This window comes from Thermobia domestica, chromosome 12 (genome assembly GCF_964235325.1).
Source record: "Thermobia domestica chromosome 12, izTheDome1.hap1.1, whole genome shotgun sequence".
Taxonomy (NCBI): domain Eukaryota; kingdom Metazoa; phylum Arthropoda; class Insecta; order Zygentoma; family Lepismatidae; genus Thermobia; species Thermobia domestica.
In genome coordinates, this window is record NC_137465.1 from 2038361 (window position 1) to 2064980 (window position 26620).

Consider the following 26620-nt stretch of genomic DNA (forward strand, 5'->3'; position numbering starts at 1 on the left):
GACGTTATGTTGATTTCCTCCGATATTAGGCGTGGTTTCACAATAAACTTACATGCTCGTGTTGCAGGTTTTTTGCTGCGGACTGTACTACAAATATACGAAATACTTTCACTCCTATTTGTCTTACACATCCCTAGAATTTGTTTCAATGTAAAACACAAAAATCATAGTTTATCAGGTGGATTTTTTTTAAAAGAAAAAAGCTTAACGTCCCATCATTATGCACCGAGGCTAGGGAAAACAGTCATAATGAGACGGATGATTATGGTGGAATCATGAAAGTGAATCAAAACGAAAGAACCCCACACAAATCGTGTTTATCCAACACGAAACATACTTGGAAGCTGCGATCGACCAATGACTCCAGTCGCCAGAGTAAGTACTCTACCATTGAGCCACTTAGGCGGTTGTTCGATTCACAGATTTTGTTTTAATTTCAATTCTTTACCACAGCATTTACACGTAAATAACTTAATGACTGTAGATAATGATTTCAGAAAGTCAGCTAAGAAAGCTAATGCAAATGCACAATATTATACATTTATTTGCTTCTGTTTGTTTTTTCATATATAATTATTTCTGCATATTTTTTTTTATAGTTTTAGAATCGGATGACGTTATGTACTGAAAGTTTTTTGTAACTAAATGCTTCTACTTTTTTTCTGTGGAATATTAGAGGGGTCTACCTGCATTTAATTACGATACACAGAAAACAAAAATCATATGTGGCGTACGTAAAAACGCAGGTTACATGCATAAATCTTGTAGTTTTTGGACTTAACGTACAACCTATGTAACATCCTTCAGCAATCATATAACTGAAAACATGTTTTAATAATACTTTCCGTATAAATGTTACATATATATGTACTTTTCGTATGAAAGAAAGAACTATATACAGGCGGTCAGGGCCTCAGATACAGATGGACGTATGTAACATATAGCTGACGTATGTAATATACGGAAGACTGTTAGATATCAGACATCCTGCAGTGGCATGATGTAACATCTAAGTGGGAGAAAGACGGTAAATATGTAGCATATGGATAATGTATGCTCCATACAGATTTCCGTATTAAACATATGAATTTTGTATATTTGTACAACATACCGATGTCTGGATAACAGATTTTTATCAGTGTACCGCAGAATTTCTTGATGATATAATATGAAATGATTTCTTTGTAATATTTCTCACCAATGGTGGGACTTGAAATCGTTGATAAGTGACCTAGCACGTCTTTTTTGATGCATTTAATATTTTAATTTCGTTCATTTCAATTAGTTATCGTTAAAGGTATATAAAATGAAGGCTTCTTTCGTAATAACATTCCTTGTTCCTAACGTGTTGTTTCAAATGTTCCAGAAGTCTGGAAACTGATTTTCTTTGAAGCAGTGCGCTGGAGGCTCCAGGAGTTATTTTAAAAACACGAACAAGTTGCCGACATTCTCCAGGGCACTACTTCTTAGCCAACAGCAAAAGTGGCAGCGGAATCCTAGGCACGCAAGCTCAGAAAACTATAAAATAAATAGAAAGGAAAGAGAAGGAATTCTCACGCAAAGATGTAAATGTTGGAGAAACAGAGAATAAACCTCTCCCCCTGTCACGGATTAGTAATCACGTGACTTCAATGAAGTTGTTGAACTTCTCTTGTGGTCTTTGAGTCGAAAAATCGAACAGAAATCAATCAGCGTTTGTCTTCTATGCAATTCTTTTCATCAACTTCGTTTTGAGAGTCTTAACCTTTTCAGGACGAACGGCTCAACCCTTGAGCCAGCAATTCAAACCTCTCTACCTCAGCTCCTAATTAACCTAGAGATATGATTTTGGTATGTATCTCTTCAGAAAGGATGGAACTTTCTAATCCTGTGTATATCATTGATGTAATGGGTCCCTCCGTGAAGGGGGAGGGGGCCAAAGTTGGGTGTTTATAGTGTTCCCTCTCTCCCTTCAGAATTTGGGGGGAGGTACCCCCCCTGATGGAGCTACAAGGATAAAAAATGGCATCCATATAGACAAATGAACATACTAACTAGCCATACCCAGTCCATGACTTTTGGGTTTGAGAGGGGTGAATAGGAGGGGTATTGAATTTACCCTTTTTCTTATTGTATATTTTCTTATAAAGACAAAAAAATATATTTCAAATTTGAGGAACTCTGGCAACATTGTTATTCATCGTACGCAAGAAAAAAAATCTCACATTTACGACAGATATTTGGGACAATGATACACAAAAGTCAAACCCATCGGTTCAATACAAATGGAAAAAGAAATTCAGAACCCCACACCTACGTGATACATCCTGTATATTATTCAATATCCACTGTAATGTACTCTAACGTTGATAGCCCTAGCGACATTCGTAATTATCACAGACACACAAACCATACCTCGTTGAAAACCTTATAGATTAGCCATTCCAACAATGTAAATTCCAATTCCTTTTGTGTGTCTCGGGCCAAACCAGTAAAAGAAGAAGAAGACGAAAGTCAAAATTTTGGGGGGAAATTAAAATTTTTCGAAATTTGTCGGACTATGGCAACACTGTTATTTGTCGTACGCAAGGAAAATAATTCTCACATTTGCGCCAGACATTGGAAACAACGATGTAGAAAAATAAAGGGTTTAGGTGGAATAGGAGTGAAGAAAAAAATTCGGAACGCCGACCCTACGTGAATCATCCTGTATGTTTTCGAGAGATTGTGGTATAAGCTAACATTGGCAGACTTGGCCACGCTTCTAATAGTCAAAAACATATCAGCTATACCTCGTTGGAAAGCTTATGGAACAAACATTCCAACAAGGTAACTTTTGTGTGTCTCGGGCCAAACCAGTAAAAGAAGAAGAAGACGAAAGTTAAAATTTTGGGGGGAAATTAAAATTTTTCGAAATTTGTCGGACTATGGCAACACTGTTATTTGTCGTACGAAAGGAAAATAATTCTCACATTTGCGCCAGACATTGGAAACAACGATGTAGAAAAATAAAGGGTTTAGGTGGAATAGGAGTGAAGAAAAAAATTCGGAACGCCGACCCTACGTGAATCATCCTGTATGTTTTCGAGAGATTGTGGTATAAGCTAACATTGACAGACTTGGCCACGCTTCTAATAGTCAAAAACATATCAGCTATACCTCGTTGGAAAGCTTATAGAACAGACATTCCAACAAGATAACTTATTGAACAGACATACACACACACACACACACACACACACACACAGAGAGAGAGAGAGAGAGAGAGAGAGAGAGAGAGAGAGATCGAAAGGAAAACAGTTATCACCTCAGAACGCACCGTTCTATTTTTAGCCTGGTCAGAGTCAGCTGTAGCTATCAGTTGAATCTAAGGGTCGTAAATATGCATTTCTTTCAACTCCCTCCTTTGACAAGTTATTTAGTTTTAGAAAAAAATCTTCCTGACGAAGCAAAAGGAAAGAAAAGCAATGATCTTGCGACGAACAATATTAGGTGAACCAATGCGAGTTTATTCTCTGCCGTTAGTAAGAGTGCATTCCTACTGCACTTACACGGTTTATTTTTTGCACAATTGTTCACAATAACGGGGGTAAATGTGAGAATTATTTTTCTTGCATACGACAAACAACAGTGTTGCCATAGTCCGACAAATTTCGAAAAACTTGATTGTCCACCCAAAATTTTCATTTTTGTCTTCTTTTTCCTTTACTAGTTTGGCCCGACAGACACGAAAGTTATCTTGTTGGAATGTTTGTTTCATAAGCTTTCCAACGAGGTACAGCTGATATGTTTGTGACAATTAGGAGCGTGGTCAAGCCTGCCGATATTAGCGTATACCACAATCTATCGAAAAAAAAATACAGGATGATCCACGCAGATTCGGTGCTCCAAATTTTTTCCTCCATTTCTATTGCACCTACACCATTCATTTTTTTATACCATTGTCCCCAATGTCTGGCGTAAATGTGAGATTTTTTTCTTGCGTACGAGAAATAACAGCGTTGCCATAGTACGACAAATCTTTAAAAAATGGATTTTCCAACCAAAATTTTGTTTTTCGTCTTCTTCTTCTTTTACTAATTTAGCCCAAGAGACACGAAACTTGCATTGTTGGAATGTGTGTGTTATACGGATTCCAACGAAGTATAGCTGATATGTTTGTGACAATTAGGAGCGTGGCCAAGCCTACCAATGTTAGCGTATACCACAATCTCTCGAACAAAATACAGGATGATTCACGTAAGTTCGGGGTTCCGAATTTTTTCCTCCATTCCTATTGTACCTAAACCCTTCATTTTTTAATATCATTGTTCCCAATGTCTGGCGTAAATGTAAGAATTTTTTTCCTTGCGTACGACAGATACCAGTGTTGCCATAGTCGGACAAATTTGGAAAAAATAGATTTTTTCGCAAAAATTTTGACTTTCGTCTTCTTCTTCTTTTACTAGTTTGGTCCGAGAGACACGAAAGTTACCCTGTTGAAATGGGTGTCTCATAAGGTTTCCAACGAGGTATAGATGATATGCTTGTGACAATTAGGGGCATCACCAGACTTGCCAATGTTAGCGTATACCACAATCTATCGAAAAAATACAGGATGATTCACGTAGGCTCGGTGTTCAGAATTTTTCCCTCCATTCCTATTGAATCTAAACCCTTCATTTTTTGATATCATTGTTTCCAGTGTCTGGCGTAAATCTGAGATTTTTTTTTTGCTTGCGTACGGTATATATCAGCATTGCCACAGTCTGACAAAATCTGAAGAATTGTATTTTTGAAAAAAAAAAATGATTTTCGTCTTCTTCTTCTTTTACTAATTTGATCCGAGAGACACGAAAGTTACTTTGCTGAAATGTCTGTTCTATAAGGTTTCCAACGAGGTATGGTTTGTTTATATGTGACATTTAGGGGCGTCGCCAAGCCTGCCAACGTAAGGGTAGACGAAAATTTCTCGGGAAAATAGGAACAGGATGATTCACCTAGATTCTATCTTCCGATTTTTTTTACCTAGCTATTGTACCTTTGCCCTTCATTTTTTGGTATAATTATTATCATTGTCTGGCCTACAGGTCAGAATATTTTTTCTAGCGTACGACTAGAAACAGTGTTGCCAGACTCTCACAAATTTCGAAAAAAATATTTTTTCACTTTTTCTCTTTCTTTCTTCTTCTTCTTCTTCTTCTACGAGTTGGGTACGGTAGCCTCAAAGGTTATCTTACTAGAATCTTTGTTTCATATGCTTTCCAACAAGGTATAATTCATACCCATGGAAGAATTAGAAGGGGTGCTAGGGCCGCCAAAGTAAAGGTCTACGATTTTCTTGAAATCCCTGCCCGTCCTGAAAAGGTTAAGTAGTGTCTTAAATTAAGAAGCAATTTCATCATTTTATCTGAAAGTTTTAGTGGGTTGCTTAAACGTTAGAAAGACAAAAGCAATGGAGATTGTAGCGAAAAGTTTGTATCAAATATGAAAATAGGAATTGAGAAAATAGAACAGCTGACAAGTCTTAAGTACCTAGCACTAGTGGGACCAGAAGGGTCGTTTGTAGGGGGCGATTAATGTAGGTTTGAAATAAGGAAGTTTATATTAAATCAGAATAAACTAATGCACTAATTTACATATAGGCGTATAAAAAAGTTAGTCTTTGGAGGAGGCGATTGCCCCCTCAGCCCTCCTCCTAGATCCGCCAGTGATATGTAGCTAATATATTATTAGTGAAGACAAAAAGTGCAAATGTGAAAGAAAAGCGAAGATAGGAATTGTTAAATGAGCATTCAGAAAGAAAAGTCTATTTTGAAAGACTTAACAAAGAAAATCATAAAATGTTTCGTGTGGAGTTAGTACCCTCTGGGGCATAAATATTGGAGGCATTCGAAACGTGAGTTTGGAGAAGAATAGAGGTAATTAGCCGGGTGGTAGTGACTAGAATGGATTTGTGTATGCGATAGGCCACACGCTGGTGGTGCAAAATGAGGACCTCTAATTTTCTAAAAGAGCAATTGTAGAGTGCGGATAGTTCAACCAATTGTATCTAAGACCGCCAATTTGTTAGGGTTTCGAGGTCAACAGTGTCCAAGATGATGACGGCATACAAAGCTCATAGAAGGACATTATCAGAAAAGAGGAACAATAGCCGGAAACCACACGAGAAAGACAGCTCAGCATTGAATCGCATAGTTACACAAAGAACCATATAGAAATAACGTGACGCAAGTGACCGAGAGACTCGATCTGCATCTAAAGATATACCACATTGACTTGACACGTAGTCTTCCGTTCCTAGCGCTGCTGTCAGCTGAAGGAATTCCACTCCCTTTCGTCATGCGCTCTCTCGCTTAGCAACAGCTGAACCGCCATTGGCTAAACGCGTGGGTGTATGAGGGTGTGAGCTTTAATTCGCATTTTTGCCAGGGCTCAAGACATTTTGGCAGCACTATAGTACGACAATCTCTGAGAAACATCATGTCAACGTTCCCAACGCGATAGCGCGAGAAACTGAGAACAGTACCACAGATGATCGGAAGAGAGTAATATGGTTCGGTGAGCCTTTCCAACAGAAAGTCGGGTTTATATGTGGTTTACGCTCAAAGAGACAGATACTGCTGGACGGCCTACTTTCTATATTCCGGGACAAATGTGTGTCTGTTAATATAACAAATGTTTATTTTTGCATATCTTGTTCAAAGAGGTGTTGAAAGACCGAAGCCATTGCTTTCTACCTTATCATGGCTTCCGCTTGGCCGTGATTTCATGGGAGGCTATGACTATTCCCAAAGGACGAACTACTGCCAGTGGCCATGTAACCGTTTTTAAATTACCAGGGTGTCTTATGATCTACTGTAGATGATTCCTAATAACGATCCAGTGCTCGAAGATGACATTGTCCCCAAACGAACATCCAGGCCTGTACAGCTACGGTGTGAGAAATACCAGGATGAACTTGAATAGCTTCTTTGGCCCGTTCAATTCCCCGACTTCAACATTATTAAACATTTATGGTCAGTTGTAGAGCAGCGAGTTCTACATCATCGCTGACGCAACTGAGTACTGCATTGCATGCAAAATCGGCCATTATTCCTCTGAAAACTTTTCATAAGTTATGCTTGAAACGGCGACAAGTAGAAGATGTAATTCATATTAAAGATGTCGAATGTCGTATTGCCGTTTTAGTAGGTTCATGTTATTAAGTTTTATATACAAGGGTTGCTCATTTAATTCCCAGACTTTTATTTCTTCAAAAAGTATTAATTTTAGGTCGGAATCTTTACCTTAGGTCCGTTGGCCACATCTCATAATGACATCACAGCACTGTGGCTTACTGAGCTCAGGCAATGATGAGTGAGACATGATTATGTGCAATGTGTTGTGTGAGTAGTGTCGAATTGTGAAATGGATGGTCGGAAAGAAACAGCCAGTCTTTTAAGCTTTTGTTGTAAAATTGGCAAAACGGCCACAGAGACGTGCGAAATATTGCTAGTGTAGTATCTGGCGGTGCATCGATGAGTTGTGCAACGACTTCCCAGTGTTTTGCACGTTTCGAAGCTAGAAGAGTGTCTACGGAGGATAAGTCCCGTCCTGGTCGCCCGTGCGTGAATTGGAATGAAGACAAAAATACCTAAGAAGAACACTTTTGACATCTGATAGTGGACGGACTACCTGTGAAATTACAAAGTTAAACATTTTCACCGGCTCATGTCACCATGTCACTTGGAACACTCAAAAAAGGCCTGACAGGTCAGACCCCGTCAAAGTGCAACTTTTTTTTTTGACATGTTCAAAATCGTGCTATATCACAAATCTGTTCTACGTGACCAAACTTTCAGTAAACAGGTCTACACACCTGTGTTACAACGGTGATGCGACTGCGTTCGTCGTAAAGACCGAATAAGTGGCATCTAGATAGTGGCGTTTACACATGATAATGCATGTCACATGTCACATTTCAGAAATGGTAAAATCTTTAAGTTTTACCTCCTCCGGTTATGTCGGCTAGGCTAAAGGAGACGGTGATGGTGAGAAATGAATCATTTGGTGGAATGAAGAAAGTGGGAGGAAACAGGAGAACAAAATCCACGCACACGTTGTTTGTCCACCACGAAGTTCGCTTGGCACGAGCTGAGATCGAACCAAGGACCCCATGCACCAGAGATGAACACTCTACCACTGAGCCACCGTGGCCCCAATTTTCAGAAATGGTATCCGACTTGTTAGCAAAAACAACACTCGCATCGTGCAACCCTTTACTCGCAGGATCTAGCTCCGTGTGGCACTGAAATCCACTTTAAAATAATTCGGGATAATAGACTGAGAGACCTCGGGAGGATTCTACAATAGACGTTCCAGGAATGCTTCTAGCTATGACGACAACGTTGATATTGGTGTGTGTATGCGGAAGGAAAATACTTTAAAGGGGTCAAGGACGGGTAGGTGGTTAGTTGTTCGTGTTTTTTTTTTTTTTTAAGTCTTAGTTCAGAAATTAAATGAACAGCCCTTGTACGTTAATTTTTTTGAATACTTTGATATCTTTCGTAATTACTTGTTTTATTTGCTATGCTCCAAATCCGTGAAAAATACCACTTATTGTCAACAATCGTAATATATATATATATATATATATATATATATATATATATATTCATCGACACGTCTTGAGGTCACGAGTACTCGCAACTGCATACTTGACGAATGAGACATTTAACCACGATTAGAAAAATAAATAAGTGTTATATAAATGAAAAGTCGCTATTGTTATGATCACTCCATGTGCAGTCACTTGGAAACTATGTAAAAGTACCTTTCCTGGTAAGGATGGATCTCTATGGTTCTTGAAACTAGTTCCACTTATCGTTATATATATATATATATATATATATACAGGGTGGGCCATTTTAATTAATCCACGGAAATATCTGAAAAATGATAAAACATAGAAGAAATGTTTCAAGTACACGTTATATATTGCTAAGGGGGAAACCCAATTCCGCCAAAAGTACCCCTCCCCGCCCCCCCTAAATGGGGGTAACGGGGGGTAACTTTGAAATGTCAAATGGGAACATGGGTCGAGTAATACCTCGTTCGAAAGGCCTTGGAAAACTAAGTAACGTTGTACCAAAAGATGTTCCATATTATGCACCGGTTTCAAAATGGCCGCCATAATATGGTTCGGGAACTCCAGTACCCGTAGTGTGAAAACCATGGAAGTAAGTGAATGGAACAAAATTGAAATACGTAAATATCATAGGGCATATCGAACGGTGTGGTCCCTGTGATCCCAGTGGCCTCCCTAAAGGGGTCTTGGGGGCTAACTTCAAAATTTCAAATAGTAACATGAGTCGAGTGGTACCTCGTTCGATAAATCTTGCAAAATCTAACATATTGCAGGAGAAAACGATTGATGTGAAATGGCAGTGTTCTCAAAAGGCCGCCGAAACATAGTATCCGTGTCAGAGAAAAGGTTTAGTACCCGTAGTATGAAAGCGATTGGAGATAAATCAACAAAAGAAAAACTGGAGTAGCTAACTGACGTAAGGCACATCGAGAGGTGTTGTCGGGGTGACTCCAAGGGCCAACTGAAAGGTATCCGGGGCCAACTTGAAAATGTCAAATAGCAGCTTGAAGCGAGTAACATCACGTTACATAGACAAATTAATATCAAACAGCTTCTGTAAGAAAATTTTCGACATGAGACACCGTTTTCAAAATGATCGCAAAGACATGGTGACTGTGTCTAAGAAAACGTCTAGTGCCCATAGTATGAATACGGTTAGACATAAATGAAAATAACGAAAATTAAGTAGGAAAACCACGGAGGCGTTCCAAGGCTCGAGAATAATACAACAGAGATAAAAATATTAGAGTAAAATTGCCATAATGTATAGAGAGAAATCCAAGTCCTGCAAAATAATCTCACCCTGCGCTCTGTATGTGAGTCGGGTGGAAAGTAAAGTGAAAGTTCAAACGAGAAATCTACTTTAATTCGTAAATTAAGGCTAACCTTACAAATAGGTATGGTGTGGTTGAAACATTTGTTTGTAAGGATGACGCTGAAGTGACTAAAAAAAGAGAAACTTTTATGCAATGCGTGCTGGTGTGGTTATTCAGAAAGCATTTCGGGGATATACGTACACACCGTTTCGTCCCTCAAGCTCACAATATGACATGAATGCTAATAGTTAATCAAAATGTAACTGTGGCCATCCGCGTTAACTTAGTGCACCAATTCTCTATGCATGAAGTCTGCCTCCCAAACAGCATTGGGTAGGTCAAGCGTACGCCCGAACCGTTGTCCGGTCGGACATTGAAATTTTGAAGTTAGCCCACAAGACCCCTTCAGGGAGGCCACTGGGATCACAGGGATTACATCATTCGATATGCCCTATGATATTTACGTATTTCAATTTTGTTCCATTCCTTTACCTTCCATGGTTTTCACACTACGGGTACTGGAATTTCCGAACCATATTATGGCAGCCATTTTGAAACCGGTGCACAATATGGAACATCTTTTGGTACAGCGTTACTTAGTTTTCCAAGACCTTTCGAACGAGGTATTACTCGACCCATGTTCCCATTTGACATTTCACAGCAACCCCCGGTTACCCCCATTTAGGGGGGGCGGGGAGGGGTACTTTTGGCGGAATTGGGTTTCCCCCTTAGCAAACTTGAAACATTTCTTCTATGTTTTATCATTTTTCAGATATTTCCGTGGATTAATTAAAATGGCCCACCCTGTATATATATATATATATATATATATATATATATATATATATATATATATATATATATATATATATATATATATATATATATATATATATATATATAATTTATAAAGAAGAGACACTTAAGATAAATCATAAGTACTTAAGACAAATGTAAATAATACAGTAGGTATTTACGCTGCAAAGAAATGTATAATATTCATAGGAGAATACACTTTTATATGAATAGTATATTCATGTTAAATGCAACTGGTTGTTCCATTGAAGAATTGCCAACTGCTCTATAATGTTAGTTTGTAGCTTACAAGGGGCAGTGGCGGGCCTAGAAAGTAAAAACTCGGAGGGGGCGGCCAGAAGCCAGTTTATGATAGGTATAGGCCTATTACAATTTTACTAGAAACTTTCTAAAATATATAAATAAGACTTTCAATTATTTTGTCAATAAAAGAAAACTGGAAGGCCCAGGCCTGCCCGGGCTATATCCGCCAGTGGAAAAAAGGTAAATTATAATATAAGGGAGGCCGAAGAAATTACGAAATGTTAATTACATTTTTGTTAAACAAATTATTCGAATTTTTATATATGAGTAGTCTCAACATGTCTGAATGAAGAAATAAGGATTTTGAAATATTAGTATTGCGTTTTTTTTATTTTAATTTATTTTTTTTTAAAGGATTCGCAGCATAACCAGCAAATAACTTTGAATTCCCAATTTATACAATCTGTCAATTTAGACGTCATCCGCCCCGTTATGTTCGTTCCTTGCAGAAGGTGCAGGTCATAATTGACCAACCACATTGTACTTCATTTCTCCCGACTGAAACTTTTCGAATTTTTCTGCAAAGCAAATAAAAATAAAATAATATATACTGTATATTGTATCACGGGCGTCAATCCCACCGGAGACACCGGGGACGTGTCCACTCCAATATTTTTACAACGGTTTTCATCCTCCCAATATTTCCAGTATCCTAGGCAGTGGCGTATTTACGATTTTGTTTCGGGAGGGGCTTTGCTAACTTTCGGGGGGGGACTTTGCGTGGAAATGTGAACATTCTGCAAGATATTTCATTTACTTTACTATACTAAGTGACTTCGGGGGGGGGGTTAAGCCCGGAAGCCAGCCCCCTAAATACGCCACTGATCCTAGGTCAACTATGACCCAAAGGAGGCTCAGCCATATAGTTTGCTACGTTCACAAAACAATGTTAGACAAAGCGGATATGAAAATATAGCACAAAAGTTTGTTTGCAATTGTGAAAAAAGGCAGTCAGTTTTTGGCCCTATGAAGGTGAAGTAAACTGTGAAGTAACAAGCTGTTTTTGTTTAGATAGCTAGCAGCAAAGAGAGTTTAGTTTAGCTTTAAAAAAATCATCTATTTTTTTTAACTATACATTGTTGAGCCTCATTTACATTAGTTGTAGGCTTGTATGCCTAAAACCTGTTTTCAAATCTTCATATCTTTATTGTTTGTAAATATTCACTTCACACTCCCTTTTATCGTTTTGTTTTTGATATATACTTGGTATCATTTAAGATTAACAAAAATTGTAAAACAAGGTTGTATTTTACAGTTTGAATAAACAAACTGTAGTTTTTTTTAGTAGCACTTTTTCCAAAAATCTAGACTGTCAAAAGTAAAAATAAAACAATTTTTTTAAGAAAAAATTAATACACCCCAGTCCTCCCGGTAGTCTGTCCCCCCAAAAGTTTGTGCTGCCGACGCCAATGTATTGTATCACAAGAGAGAATTCAGTATGTCTCCATTGAGTACTATGAAATTTGCTCTCCGTTCAACTCCTTTTTGTATTCCATTAAATTATTATTATTAACCACTTTCTTCATCTGTTTCTATAAGTAAAGAATTTAGTAGCAGTATTCCACAGTTTTGGTTGAAATGAACTGTTATCTTTAAATGAAATGAGTGCTTCTGGGAGCTAAATTAGAAAACTAATTTATGAGACAGGACTGATAATCCGTATATTTTACAGATTTTTATATATATCGGCAACAAAAAAGAAACAGAAAGGGAAAGAGAGAAAAAACTGCTCCTTTTCCATTGTCCACAGATTAAGGTTTTGGAACTAAGGCTTAGAAAAAGCAATGTAAAAAAGGAAAATAGCCTGAATAACTACAGATTTATGAGAAAACATAATATTTACAACGTCGTAAATAATTTTCTAATGTGAAAACCATCTGGCTTAAAAGAGGAAACAGGCGTAGTAGGCTCCTTAATTCGTAGCCATTCCAGTGACCAGAGGAATGAACGGAACCCACAGCTGAAGAAAGAAAATGTGTCAAATGGATTATGGGAATTAAGATTTCTGTGGGAATGGAAAGACGGAAGAAGCCTAATTTGTTTCAGGTTTCATCGAAGCCATGTTAAAGAAAGAAAAAAAAAGAAAGAAAAAAACAGTCGCCCACTAGACGATCAATTTCTCGTCTGTCTCAAAACAAAATGAGAAGTACATTTTCAAATTCGTCATGAGAGAAAAAATATGACAGTTCTCGTCGTGTTTTCGAGAAGAGACGAGAAATTTTTCGAGGCGTGAGCAACACTAGTTCACTCAAACCTGAGTTCTCAAACACTGTTTTAGTGTTACGTGAATCGTAGTCTAAAAACCAGAAATTGATTGTAGTAAAGCGATGAAGAGCACATTGAGAAAAGTCCGTTATCCGAAGGATATATTGTACAAATATACGGAATCATTATGTATACTACAGAAATCAGTATGGAACATACCTTAACCACATACTACATACGCACTGCCGTTAGATGTTACGTCATGCCGTTGGAGGATGTCTAACATCTAATCAGGGGCGGATCCAAGGGGGGCGATCTGGGCGATCGCTCCCCCAGAAGAGGAAACTTTCTTATTTTATATATAAATAAAACCCATCTGAGAGCTCTTAAAAGTAGCTCTAAGTAGTAGTATTACGACCTACCGCGCCCCCCAGAAGTCCATCCTGGATCCGTCCCTGCATCTAATAGTCTTCCATATATTACATACATATACGTATATTACATACGTCAGTTACACGTTTCTACGTACGCCACATGCGTTTTTTTTTTCCTCAGTGCATTTATCGACGTTTAAAATACCCAAATCATTATACTAAACATTGTTATATCATTTCCTTCATGCACCTCTCGTGACGTGGAAAGATTCTGATAACTTCTAAATTAAATTAAAAGAAAACCAGGGCATAGGTTTTGTATACCTAGGTATACAGTAAATTTACAAGACAAGATGTGATGACTAGGACCGTAAATTGGAACTTTCCCTGGAGGGACAAGCATTAATATATGCCCACCCCCTACACAAATATAAAGTTAGACTCCTAGAAAAGTGTAACATGAAATTTTGGCCCATTTACAATTTAAAACCTTAATAAACATTCTTACTTCTAGGGGCCTCTGTGTGCGTTTTACTGAAGCACATTGTATTTATGCTTTATCTCAGCGATATATATATTTTTTCAGATGATGGGACATCAGCAACATCTTAAATTATTTTAAGAGGTGGCCTCATTCCATGCTTCACTAGTTAAATTGAAGAGATACTTTTTTGACAACTTAAAGCCTTAAGAAATATATATTATCTAGTAAGTACGGTATTTTACTGAAATGGGAGGAGATCACATTTTCGTTTCACTTACAAGATTTAGTATTTTTGAAGTGTGGTGAACTTAATTTATCCATCACTCATATATCCATGTTCGTATCATATCATGTAGAGAAGAAAGCTTTATGTTGAAGTGGATTCCCCCGATCGGCAGGGAACTTAAATGATCGGGCAGTTGCCCTCTGTTTCCACACAAGTGACTACCCTGGAGACAAGAGCTTTCAGAGAATCAAGATGAGAGGAGAAATATGTTTTTAAGAATCGGGACGAGACGAAAGACTTAAAAACATTTACAAAATGAAACTAGAAAACATTGTCTCATTGCAATACTAAAAAAGCATAAGTGAAGGATGAAGATAAAGCACTGCACGTTTAGCTTGAATCCTTAAAAAACGTGAACTTTTGTAGCGAACGCTTCTGTAGTTGTGCAAAGACCTTACACTGTCTCAAAAATGGCAGATTACGCCACTGGAACTGCATTTAGAGGCATGGTGACCAGTGGTAGTGTGGTCGTTATGTCTGCAGCGAGAGGTCTCTAGTTTGATCCCAAGGCATGTGAGTTTGAGATGGAGAACATCATGCGTGTTCTTAAGTTTTTACGAGGTTCTTTCGTTTCCTCTCACATTTCGTAATCATTCACCATCATTAATGGGGACACGATGGCCCAGGGATAGAGCAGTAGAGCACTTACCTCTGGTGCATTCGATCTCTGGTTCGAGTCCCAGCCAAGTAAATTTGTGGTGAACACAACCGTGTCCGTGGGTTTTCTCGGGGTTCTCCCACTTTCCCATTCCACCAATTCTTCCATCATCATTCACTTCCTTTATTCATAGTATCCCTTATCCTAAAGGACATCAACTGAAAGAATACTTTCATTGATGCTCCTCCTCCTTTAGCCTACGAGGCACCCCCTCCCACCGTGCTCAACGTTGCATATTTTAGCAGTACTACTTTCATCCCCGTTTATTAGAATTCTTCCTTGAGGGAAATTAAAACTATTACTGACGTTATTGTACTGTTGTATCCAAGAGTGCACCCACGGGGGATCCACTGGGTCCAGACTCCCCTCGAACTGCCTAACTTCACATATGTTTGTATACATTCTTAATAAAACTATACTCGTTTAGGAGAGAAATGATTCATGTAACATTACGACGTCACTTTTACTTGTCTTATTTATTTATTTATTTATTTATTTATTTATTTTTGACAATATAGATGGCATTACTTAATAATTACGTATCGTCTGTTCGGTGTAGAACAACACCAGTTCAATACAACATAGTCGTAGTGCTTTGTGGTATTAGACCTTCTCCCCACCCCAACTTTGGGTCCCTTCCAACAAAAAAATCTGAGTACATGCAGTGGCGGATCTAGCCTGGGGCCGGGGCGTCTAGGTCCTCCAGTTCTTTGACTGGTAAAAATAATTGAAGCTATTATTTATATATTTTTAAAAGTTTGCAGTAAATTCATGATGTACCTATGAGTCTTGGTTCTGGCTGCCCACCCTCCAGTTTTCACCTTCTGTATCCGCTATAGCATTCTGAGTACACGCCGGATTGTATCCAATGTTGCTGTTTGTCTCCCCATAACGTTGACATGTATACTCTTAACAGTACGCCCCCTTTGCTTGTAAATGAAGAAGAAAATGTAAATAAAACGGTTGAAGCTTACGATGATCAGAAAGGTAAAAGCTTCAAGTGCTGTTGTGGCAAAGACATGATAACTGTATAAGAACATTGTTTATAGTTGTTGATTAAATGAAGGCTGGAGAAAGAGAGAGGTTCGTCGTGTTGCAAATGATTTGTTAACAGTTAAAAAGGGTCATCAGAAGCATATTCAGTTTCAATTGATCAAAATTGTTGGTTGAGTCGTGACGCATTTAAGCCTTTCCAGTTTACAAATTCCTGCAGACCCAGCAATTTCCAACTTAATGACGGCTGCTTTATTTAATCTTCCCACAAACAAAAGAGATAACAACCAAATTATACCATCCGCAATTTTCCTTTCAGACAATATTGTAGTTGCTTATTAAGTAAATTGACTTTTTCTTCCGTTACTTCTCGGATGTCAACTTCAAAGATCTTTAATATGCACATAGTTGGCATTCAACAACAGAGACAGAACACCCTTGTGGCTAAGCGGTTAACGTACGTGCCTTTGGCATGGGAGATCCGGGTTCGATTCCCGGCGGGAGTTCATATGGTTCGGATTCCATGTTAAGCTGTGAGTCCACATCTCATATAATCTCACTGTTCAAAGGAATGCTAAACTAAAAAAAAAAAAAAAAAAATCAAATCAAACAGCAGAGACAGTTCTTTCACTTTATTTATTTATTGTTATATCCACATATAATATACTCGTGTGAGTAAACCATCCCAGTCTTCACTTGCACTGTCAAACACTTCCGAATAACAACACTAATAGTATTGTTTGTTCCTCAGGAGACCACAAGGCTATACAATTCGACCTGGTTGGCCCTTCCAGCTGTGGTTCTCCTCCCACTTGCTCTTTAAAGTACGTATATGTACAGTGAATAATGTTGACCATGAGACTAGATTTGGGAGACTCTCGTTTCGAAAAAGCATCCTGAAAGCCCTTTCTCGTCTCGAAAAACATAGACCTACCTATTTCTGTTGCAAGATCTCAGCCTCGTCTCATACCTTTTCACGAATATAAAGCCATATTGCCTTTGATGTAGGCAACCCAAACGTTTTGAGTGTGTTCCAGGTTGTATACATTTCAGGTGTTTTAAAATGATTTCGCACAAACATTATTTTTTCCATGTGAAGCCGGGCTCTCCTGGTATTTCTTTCATTCCTGAGTTTTACATTACATGGTTCCGCTCGTTAGGCTAAAAGAACATTATGAAAAATGAATGACGGTAAATGATGAAATAACAATACATAAAAGATAAAGAAAAGCATTACTTTACTATATGTTGGTTTATAGACTAATATCGTGGTCGGGGAATTTTGCTCCATTTCCCTTATAGTCCTGGTTTGGCGCCACATGACTCTAAGCACTTAAGATTCTTAATCTATCAGAATATATTTTCACTTCATTTTGTCATTAATTCATAGAAATATAGTATATAGTACATACACCACTGCATTGATCAAATATAACTCTCTAGCTTATGGGTTTATTTGCTTCTGCTGTTCCGGGCTTAAGGTATAAGTAAATAGTCATTAACAACAAATAATAAAGAAACTAAATCTACCTGATGGATAATAATAAGAAGTGATACGAAATACAGTCAGCAGATCAGTACGGGACTGTATACCTACTTTTGGGCCACACTATATATATAATATATTTGAGTAACAAAGCAACCTCAATTTCACTGCCACACGTGTTCAAGAGTAGTTTAATTATATATGAAATACAGAATGTCTCAAAAGTCCCCTGACATAGGCCAACTCTGTTATTATCAGAGCTACAACAAAATGTAAGAGGGAAAACCGTCTCCAAATATGATTTTTAAATCCAAAGTGAAAGTTTTTTTTTTTTTTTTAAATCGGATGAGCCGTTTGGGCTGTACACTCTTTATGCGTCCAACGTTAAATAAAAATGCAACGTTGCCATTTACCTGGATCCACAACATAAGTGAATGAAGTTACTATCATTTATGCTAACATGTCGATGGCCAGCCCACATTTCAAACAGTAAATTCGTTCATTTATGTTGTGGATCCAGGTAAATGGCAACGTTTCATTTTTATTTAACATTGGACGCAAAAAGAGTGTACAGTCCAAACGGCTCATCCGATTTAAAAAATTTCACTTTAGATTTAAAAAATCATATTTGGAGACGGTTTTCCCTCTTACATTTTGTTGTAACTCTGATAATAACGGAGTTGGCCTATGTCAATGGAATTTTGAGACACCCTGTATATATAAATATAACACTTCACATGCAAAGCGCATTTAAACTAATCCATGACAGGATTTCCCTCTTATACGTAAATAGTTTCTGGTAGTACCAAAAAATTAATAGAGACTACCAAAGAGAATCTAATTTGAAGTGTTTTATATTGTTGGTTATTATTATTATTTTATTAGATTCTCTATAGAAAATATGTCTAAGTAAACCTGAAACAGTTCTTGCAATAATGAGGGAGAGAATTGAAGAAAATGAAAACCTGCTCATAAGTATATATGCATCACGAAGCTAACGTGAAGTTTCAGAGTTCGACTCTGCGCTACAGACTTGAATGTTCTATTTTTGTTCATCCACTTACTATCCAGAATATTAAGAGGCCCTATCGCGGTGAAATTAAAATACCGCTAATTTTACAGTAATTATATGATATCTTCAAGTAGATAAAAGATAATCGAAAAGTGGAACAAGAGCGCCATAGACAATATTATTTTACATGAGATACCGTTATAACGACTTACTTATCAGCTTTCGATATCCAGTCATTTTGAAAATCGGTATTCATTTTTGCGTTTCTAAATGGTTGCAAACGGAAAGCTACTAAATGACTCGTGATAACGGTACCTCATGCAAAATAATATAGTCTAGCGCGCTCTTGTCCCACATTTCGATTATCTTTATCTGTTTGAAGATTTCAGATAATTACTGAAAAATTAGCGGTATTTTAATCTCGCAGTGATTCGGCCTCTTAAGGTGGTTAACTGTACTACTGCAGCCCATGAAGGGTTCTAACTGGACAGATGACATAGTCAGTATGTCCACTCGTCAGCCTTTGTTTCAGACGTTTTCGGCTGACAGTTCTCAGCTCCGTTTTCCATGCATAAACTACGTGCGCTGATCCTGGGAGGCCGATGGGTCCCTTGCCTCTTAAAGTTTGCTTTTCTCTACTCGATCCTAGATATATGTACTTAAATAGCTGACGAATGTCCCTCTCCACCACAGGACCACCACCCAATTTATATAGAAATCAGTGTTAGTTTCATCAATGCTTAGTTCTTGGACAAACCTCGCCTTGCAAATAGGGAAAGGAATAGGACCAATGAAAGGGAATTGCGCGCCAAAAGTCGTTACGCAAAGTATTATATGCAATACTAGCAGCGTTCACCCCGCTTCGCTGCGGTCACCCCGGAACGCAATAAACTTTGTTACTTAGATAATTTTTACTTTTTCGCTTTCAAATTGCAGTAAATGTTAACATTATAGCGCCTGTCATTTATGTTAACCCGCCGAGTGACACGGTCATGCGGGTTGCATATGATGAACTAACAAAGGATTTGTACGTTATGGACACTTGAATGGTCAATTATCTCAAGACACTGGTAATTAAAAATTAAAGTGATATGATAAAAACCATCTAGGGTCCAAATCCTAATAACCCCCCAAAAATAAAAGAAATTGGTTCAGCCGTATTAGCGTGATGAGGGAACAAAGGATTTGTACGTTCTCTTTTATAATATAGATTATGTTACGCCAACATTTTTTTTTTTTTTTTTTTTTCAAATTTGCACAAGTTTCCGCAACCAAGGATATCGAACGCCTATAATGAAATGTTTCGCTTTACAATCTAACGTTTACTTAACCAACCAACGTTTTTATTTATTTATTTATTTATTTGTACGTGCCTCTTCTTAATCTGGTTACGTTTCGAAGCCTTAATACTGATTACCTGAGATATTTTGGATTTGGCTCATAGTTATTTTATGTTGTAATTATTTGGCTGCTACATTACAGCATACACTGCAAGTGATGGACAATTTGCATTGCTCAGTATGTTTTATCCAGACCTTGTTCATATGTAACAAATGTATTGTCACTCCGCTGCTGATCAACTAAGCTGTTACTGATAATACCTGTAAAGGACAAACAAAACACGAACATTCTTTTAAAAGTCTGTTTACATTGTTTTCCTCCACCCTCCGAAGGCTTTCGTTTGTTTCAGAAGCAGAAATAAGAAGAAAAAAAAATTCTGAATTCGTCATGCTATTGCTTGTGGCAATGTGCTAATGTGTTGAAGAGGTTCTGTTTTCCATTTTTCAATTGTTTACAAGACACAAAATGCAAGGACTGGTTGCTAATTAAAACAGCAATTTCTGTTTCTACCTGTAAATGAAACAATTGACAAGCTTTTTTTTTTGCTTTTGCCAGTTGCTTGTTAGCACGAAAAACAACAAAAAGGAATCGTCTGATCTCTTCCCTGCCGGAAGCCAAACGACCGTGAAATGAACCAACATCCCGAGGAAAATAGTTTTACTGCCCGCACCAGCAAACATTCAAAAGATAGATTCCTCCATGCATTTTTTGTGCAAGGGAACACAGGCAATGTAAGAAAATTGTTTTAAAGTAAGAAGGCGAGGAAATTTGACATCCTGTACATGGTTTTTGTTGAGTGCAAATAACCTTGGTCAAAACAATTATGTTATCTTTGTTCAGGAGTAGGAAATGCATTACCTCCAACATACAGGGTGGCGTAGGTAAAAGTAGCCCGTATAAGAATAAAGGAAATGCAGTGAAATTACAGAAACGAAGAGCTGAAATGGACTTATCATTTATTTGCAATGAAAAATAGACAGAAAACTGCATTTATAGATGTTGAAAGTGACCTCCTGCGACATCAATACACAACTCTGCACGTGTAAGCATGTTCAGATAATCCGGCGTAAAGTTCGAATATCGATGGCGGCAACTTCATGGCTAATGTTGTCTTTCAGTTCCTGTATTGTATGTGGATTAGTTTCATAGACTAGTTTGTTTTCAAGTGTCCCCACAGGAAAAAAAATCACATGTTAGATCCGGCGAACGTGGTGGCCACAAACCTTTGCTGACAGTTCGTTCCTCAGAGAAGACATCATGGACTCGTTCCAGGGATACCTTAGAAGTGTGGCAAGTTGACCCATCTTGCTGGAAGAAGCAGTATTGTCTTTCACATTCAATGAGTTTAGCACAAAATGCATCAAAAATTTCCGTATATGCAACCGTGTTGAGGGTAGTGTCAAAAAATATCGGTCCAATGATGCGCGTTTCTGTTAAAGCGCACCAAACGCCGATTATTTCACCATGAAGTGGTTGCTGACAAACAAAGTTAGGGTTCTCCGTTGCCCAGTACCTTGTGTTATGTGAATTCACATGACCGGAAAGATGAAACCATGCTTCATCACTCATGATGTAGTGGAGAGTCTTTAACAAACCATCCTTGATGTTATTCAAGAATGGTAACAATCAATAATTCTTTATGTCAGTTGTTGTATATTATCGATTGTTGAAGAAATAACAATCGATAATTGCATAAACTGTTCATTGTTGTAGCTGTTTACTTAATTTCAGAAGTCGAAATAGTGGATTCGCATTCAAAGGGCTACTTTCAACAGCGCCACCCTGTATAACGCATTCTTGTTGTCTCCTTATCCATGTATCCAGGGCAGTATTTAATATTTTTGCCCCCTTGGACCATTAAAAGAATGCCGCTCCTTGAATATCAATAATTATAGTTGTAACAAAGTTGAGACAGGAAAGTGAACAATTAATATTTCAGTGGAAAAATTAGACTTCTATCTCTATATATACATAACAAACTATATAACTTTCAGTTATTAAAATTATTACCCCATCAGGATCCTGCCGCCTATAGTCGGACAATTTGTGCATGCCGACCAGATGCCGCGGTCGGATTGCCGGCGCCGGACACCGGCGTCTTTCCGCTCGATTTTCGACCGCGACGAGCAAAAAGAGATTCGTTCACCAATAGAAAACAAAGAGAGTTAGAAGGTAATTTATTGCTTTAAAATACGAATTAGGGCTTATATTTCCCTCGTATAAAGCTTTCTCGAAACAGTCGGCAGACAGTCGGACGACGACTGCAAAAAGAGACTGCCGGCAATTTCTTGAAAAGCGACGTCGGCACGACGTCGGCGAAAGTTGCAATAACGCGTACCAGCGGCAAAGAGTCGAATTTTGGAAAATGAATAGAGCCTGTATCTTCTTTAATGATGAAGTAAAAATTGAAACTGTCCGAAGGTTTTTCTTGTGGGTGGGCACTAATTCCATAAAATATGTCTTGTGAAAACGGAGTCGGCAGAAAGTCGGCATACAGCGGACGGAACGACAGCGTCAAAGGATGGTTGTAAAGACGTCGAAACGTTGACGGCGTGCCGACCACGAAAAAGGTAAATGCATGAAAAGAAATGTAGTAAAGGGACTGCACGTAAAGGGTATATGAGAAGTAAATACTTAAAATAAATTACAAGTACGAGAGGATCCTTGACAAACATTTTGCAAGGAGACGGCAAACAGCGGACGGCGACCGCGGCAAATATTGTCGGAAAGACGCCGAAACGTTGGCGGCGTGCCGACAAGTAAAGGAGCCGAAAGAATGTCGGCAAACAGCGGATGGACCGACCTTGAAAAGATGCTCGGACAGGCGCCGAGCCGCCTTTGCCGCTGAAGAGCCTGATTGCAGAAATCGTAGTCTGGTTGCGCTGCCTGTATGTTCGGTTCGCGTTCTTCATTTGTCACATTGTGATGCAGTGTGGGTAAAGTCCTTTAAAAAAATTCGTTGAGATAAGTTTACAAATAGTGAAAAGAATGTTTATCATAAAAATATTCATTCATTGGAACTGTACGCAATTGCTGGTTAAGCAAATACCACGAAAACATGAAGTGAGAGAGTGGTGAGTTAATTTAATATTATTCATATACATTTGCATATATTATTGCACTTATTATGCATATACATGGGGTGAGTTAATTTAATATTATGCATATACATTTCAAATTGTCATCAATTTTATATGTTGTGTTACATATGTTAATTGTTGCTGCGCATGAAAAAGATTCGGTTATAGTATGTTCCCGCGCACTGGCGTCTCCGGCATATAATTTTTTTGGGGGGCGGGTATCAAAGAAAGTAATTTAAATGGTACTACCTAGCCCAACCTGTGTATTAACTTCGATTCTATTTGTTGCCTTGCTGCTTACCTTCACGAACCCCCTAAGGTATATCGGCAAGTCATTACTTTAGGCAAGGCAGTGACAATAACCAAGTCATCTGAACTGGTTCCCGCAATTATAATTACAGTTCCCAAGAAGGAAAGACAGAAAACAAAGTGCCCTGCTGGGCTATAACCCGCCTTCACTCGCTTACGCTCGTTCGGCAATACTATGTACTGACAGGATATCATTGCCTTGCCCAAAGTAAAGAGTTACCGGTATATCAAGAACTCGCTTACAATTGTAGGGTCCGCGCTGGCTCAGTGGTAGAACGTTCACCTCTGGTACTTGGGGTCCCGGGTTCGATCCCAGCCATCGCCATGTGAACTTTGTGATGGACAAACACTGTCTGCGTGGGTTTCCTCGGGGTTCTCCCGTTTATTTACACTTTCTCCATTCCACCATTTCATTCATTACTCATCATCACCGTCTTCTTTAGCCTAACCGGCATAACCGTTGGACAAGAAACTTAAAGGTTTCACTTAATTTTTATTTACAAAACGAGGGACAGTTAAGAAACTGTAGTACATTATTTTCTTCTTGAAATTGCAAAAGTTTACATGTCTTAGTTTTTAAGATAAGTGTCTTCTAACTCAACGCCAATGTATTTCTGCACAGTGTACGAAAGCTGTATTTTATGTTTACAACTGAAGCGTTACTAGTATGAAACCATAAAAAGTGATATTGAAAAACGTATGATTACCAAAGCCCATATGTTTTCACTACCCTCGCTTACGCGTATACCCACCGTCGCTGACGCACTTGTTCCCTTCGGACACACCCCCGCGCTACCGCGCGGGCCCATCAGCGTTGCCCTGCTCTGACTCAGTTATATAGAATTCGTGCTCTTTAGTGGCCAACTAGCACCTGGTGCTAAATTATCTTAGAGAAACGTGGACAATTTCTCATAATGTTTGTGCCATGACAAGGTTTGTGTTCCTTTAGTATTCTCTAGTATTTAGTGTATCTTTAGTAACCTAATAAGATCCACTAGATTATTTACTGCAGGACTTGTTTCACATGTGAGCGAAAACTTCCAATTAAAAAAAAAAAAAAAAGGAGAAATGAGGTAGTGGTTAAACGCTCTTGTGTACAGGTTTACTTGTGGCGCAATACTAAAAAAAAAAAAAAAAAAAAAAAAAAAAAAGAAAAATTATAATTCTTTCACCAGTTTCTTTTTTATTGTCCCCTAGTCGGTTTCAAATGGGCGGAATATATTTTACTTGGCATAAATAAAATTCAAGGGGACCTTTACGATTTGCGTATAAATAAGGGTTCCAGATGTCTAGCATAAAAACAGCACAAAAAAGCACAAAACAATCTGTGCTGGGTGGCCACTAAATAGCACGAATGCTATCGAACCGAGTCAGATAGGGCGAAGCTGGTGGGCCCGCGCGGGAATACGTCCGAAGGAAGCAGGCACGTCTGCGATAGTGTGTATGCGGAGAAGTGAGGGTAGTGGAAGGAAGTGCGTTTTGAGAATAATACAAGTTTCAACAACACTTGTTGTTGTTTCATACTAGTAACTCTCCACTTGCAAACAAAATACAGGTTCTGCACGCTGTGCAGAAATATGATGCCGGTGTACACGGTGCAGAAATAAGCCGCCCGTGGAAAATAACATCTAATAGAGCCATTTTTCATATGCACTCATTTGTTTTATTCGTCGTAAAGCACTTGTAATGGTTTAACATTAGTAAACGTAAGATACAGTTGTATTACATTGTATGTAATTAAGTTACCTGTAGAAATTCGTTCCTTATAAACATGTCTTTTCATGGAAAGTATTGAATTTTACCTGTAAATCTTCCAAAATGTAGTGCACCAAAACTACACCTGCACCAGACTGTCTTATTTTGATTTTTTGCTGGCCGCGGTGGCTCAGTGGTAGAGCGTTCATCTCTGGTGCATGGGATTCCTGGTTCAAACCCTGCTCCTGTCAAGTGAACTTTGTGGTGGACAAACACCGTGTGCGTGGGTTTTCTTGGGATTCTCCCGTTTCCTCCCACTTTCTTCATTCCACCATTTTCATTCATCTCTCATCATCACCGTCTCCTTTAGCCTAACCGGCATAATCGTGGGACGTAAAACTCAAATATTTCATTTTCATTTTCCGAGTGTTAACCCTTTCTCCTGACACTGTTTCACGATGTGTAGGTACAAAAACTTGGACATCGGAAGTTTGAAAAAATTTAATAATTTAACATTAACATCTGTAGAAAACCATTAGCGACTACTATTAAAACTTTTTTGAGGAGAAAAGCTCATCATGAACGAGGGTTTGAAAAAACCCCGGGCTTTTTTGAAAAAACGAAACCCACCTGGGCCCATTTTTTCGGCTGTTTTTCGAGTTTAATTGGGTTTTTTTCGGGTTTAATCGTTTTTTTTTCGAAATATTTCAATGTCTTTGGGGTAAAAGTGTTAAAATGTGATTTATATTTCAATATTGTCATTGTCACAACTTGCAACAATTTTCTACTCACTGCCGTTTTGAAAAAATGGCCGCCATTTTGATTATTTTTTTTTTTTACATTGGACCGCCGAGAAAATCTACACAGCAAATTTAGCATATCTTGTGCTTCTACCGTCAAAATTTCAACTTAAAAGACTGAAAATTGCGCTTCGTAGCGTAGATACTCGTTCATTTGACAAAATGGCCGCCATTTTGATATATTACGTTGGTATGCCGCCAAAATCTAAACAGGGAATTTAGAGTGTCTTGTGCTTGTACTCTGAAAATTTTAACTTAAAAGGCCGAAAGTTGAGTTGATTTTGTGTTTAACGTCCCTTTCAGCAGCGAGGCTATATAAGACGGGACCTACTGATTAAGGTGGAATCCGAACCACGTGAGCTCTCTCCGGGAAGCAAACCCGGGTCACCCACGCCTAAGACGCGTACACTAACCGCTCAGCCATAAAGGAGCTCGGCAGACAAACGAACAAATGTAAAGTTATAGTTTTGTGATTTTTTTTTTAATAGCGTTTCTCAAAGTTATGTTCATTCGATTGAATTCTTATTACAGATGGTTTGTGTTTTAGATATGTTACTCAAATTGACTCCTAGGAGAACATAAAATGTATTTGTTTTGAAACTTTTATCATTTTTGCCCACCTGATCGATTTTACCTGTAGTTTATTTAAGTATATGTGCATTTTATTTGTTCCATTAACAAGGTTTTATTTTAAGATGTAATATTTTGTATTCAGCCGAATACAAAATTCTCAATTGCCAATACAATAGTGTCGCAAAACCCTGACGCGTATCGAAGTTCTATTTCAAAGTAATATAATGCTATCTTCACTAAATATAATATTCTATTTTAATACATCTTTTTGTCTGGTGAGGGACTTAGGGATTTATTGTTTA

The 26620-nt window shown here is 38.1% G+C and overlaps 1 protein-coding gene across 4 annotated transcripts in view; it reads left to right on the top strand.

Annotated features, from left to right (window-relative positions):
- Positions 1–26620, top strand: part of LOC145666297 (uncharacterized) — a 255157-nt gene that overhangs the window by 144605 nt on the left and 83932 nt on the right. For 2 of the 4 annotated variants that reach the window (XM_081733375.1, XM_081733374.1), the window contains exon 1: positions 22780–22935. The exons of the other annotated variants lie outside the window; for them this stretch is intronic. The gene's annotated coding sequence lies outside the window, so the exon portion shown is untranslated. Of the gene's footprint in view, positions 1–22779; positions 22936–26620 lie in introns of those variants that run through there. 4 annotated transcript variants of the gene reach the window in all.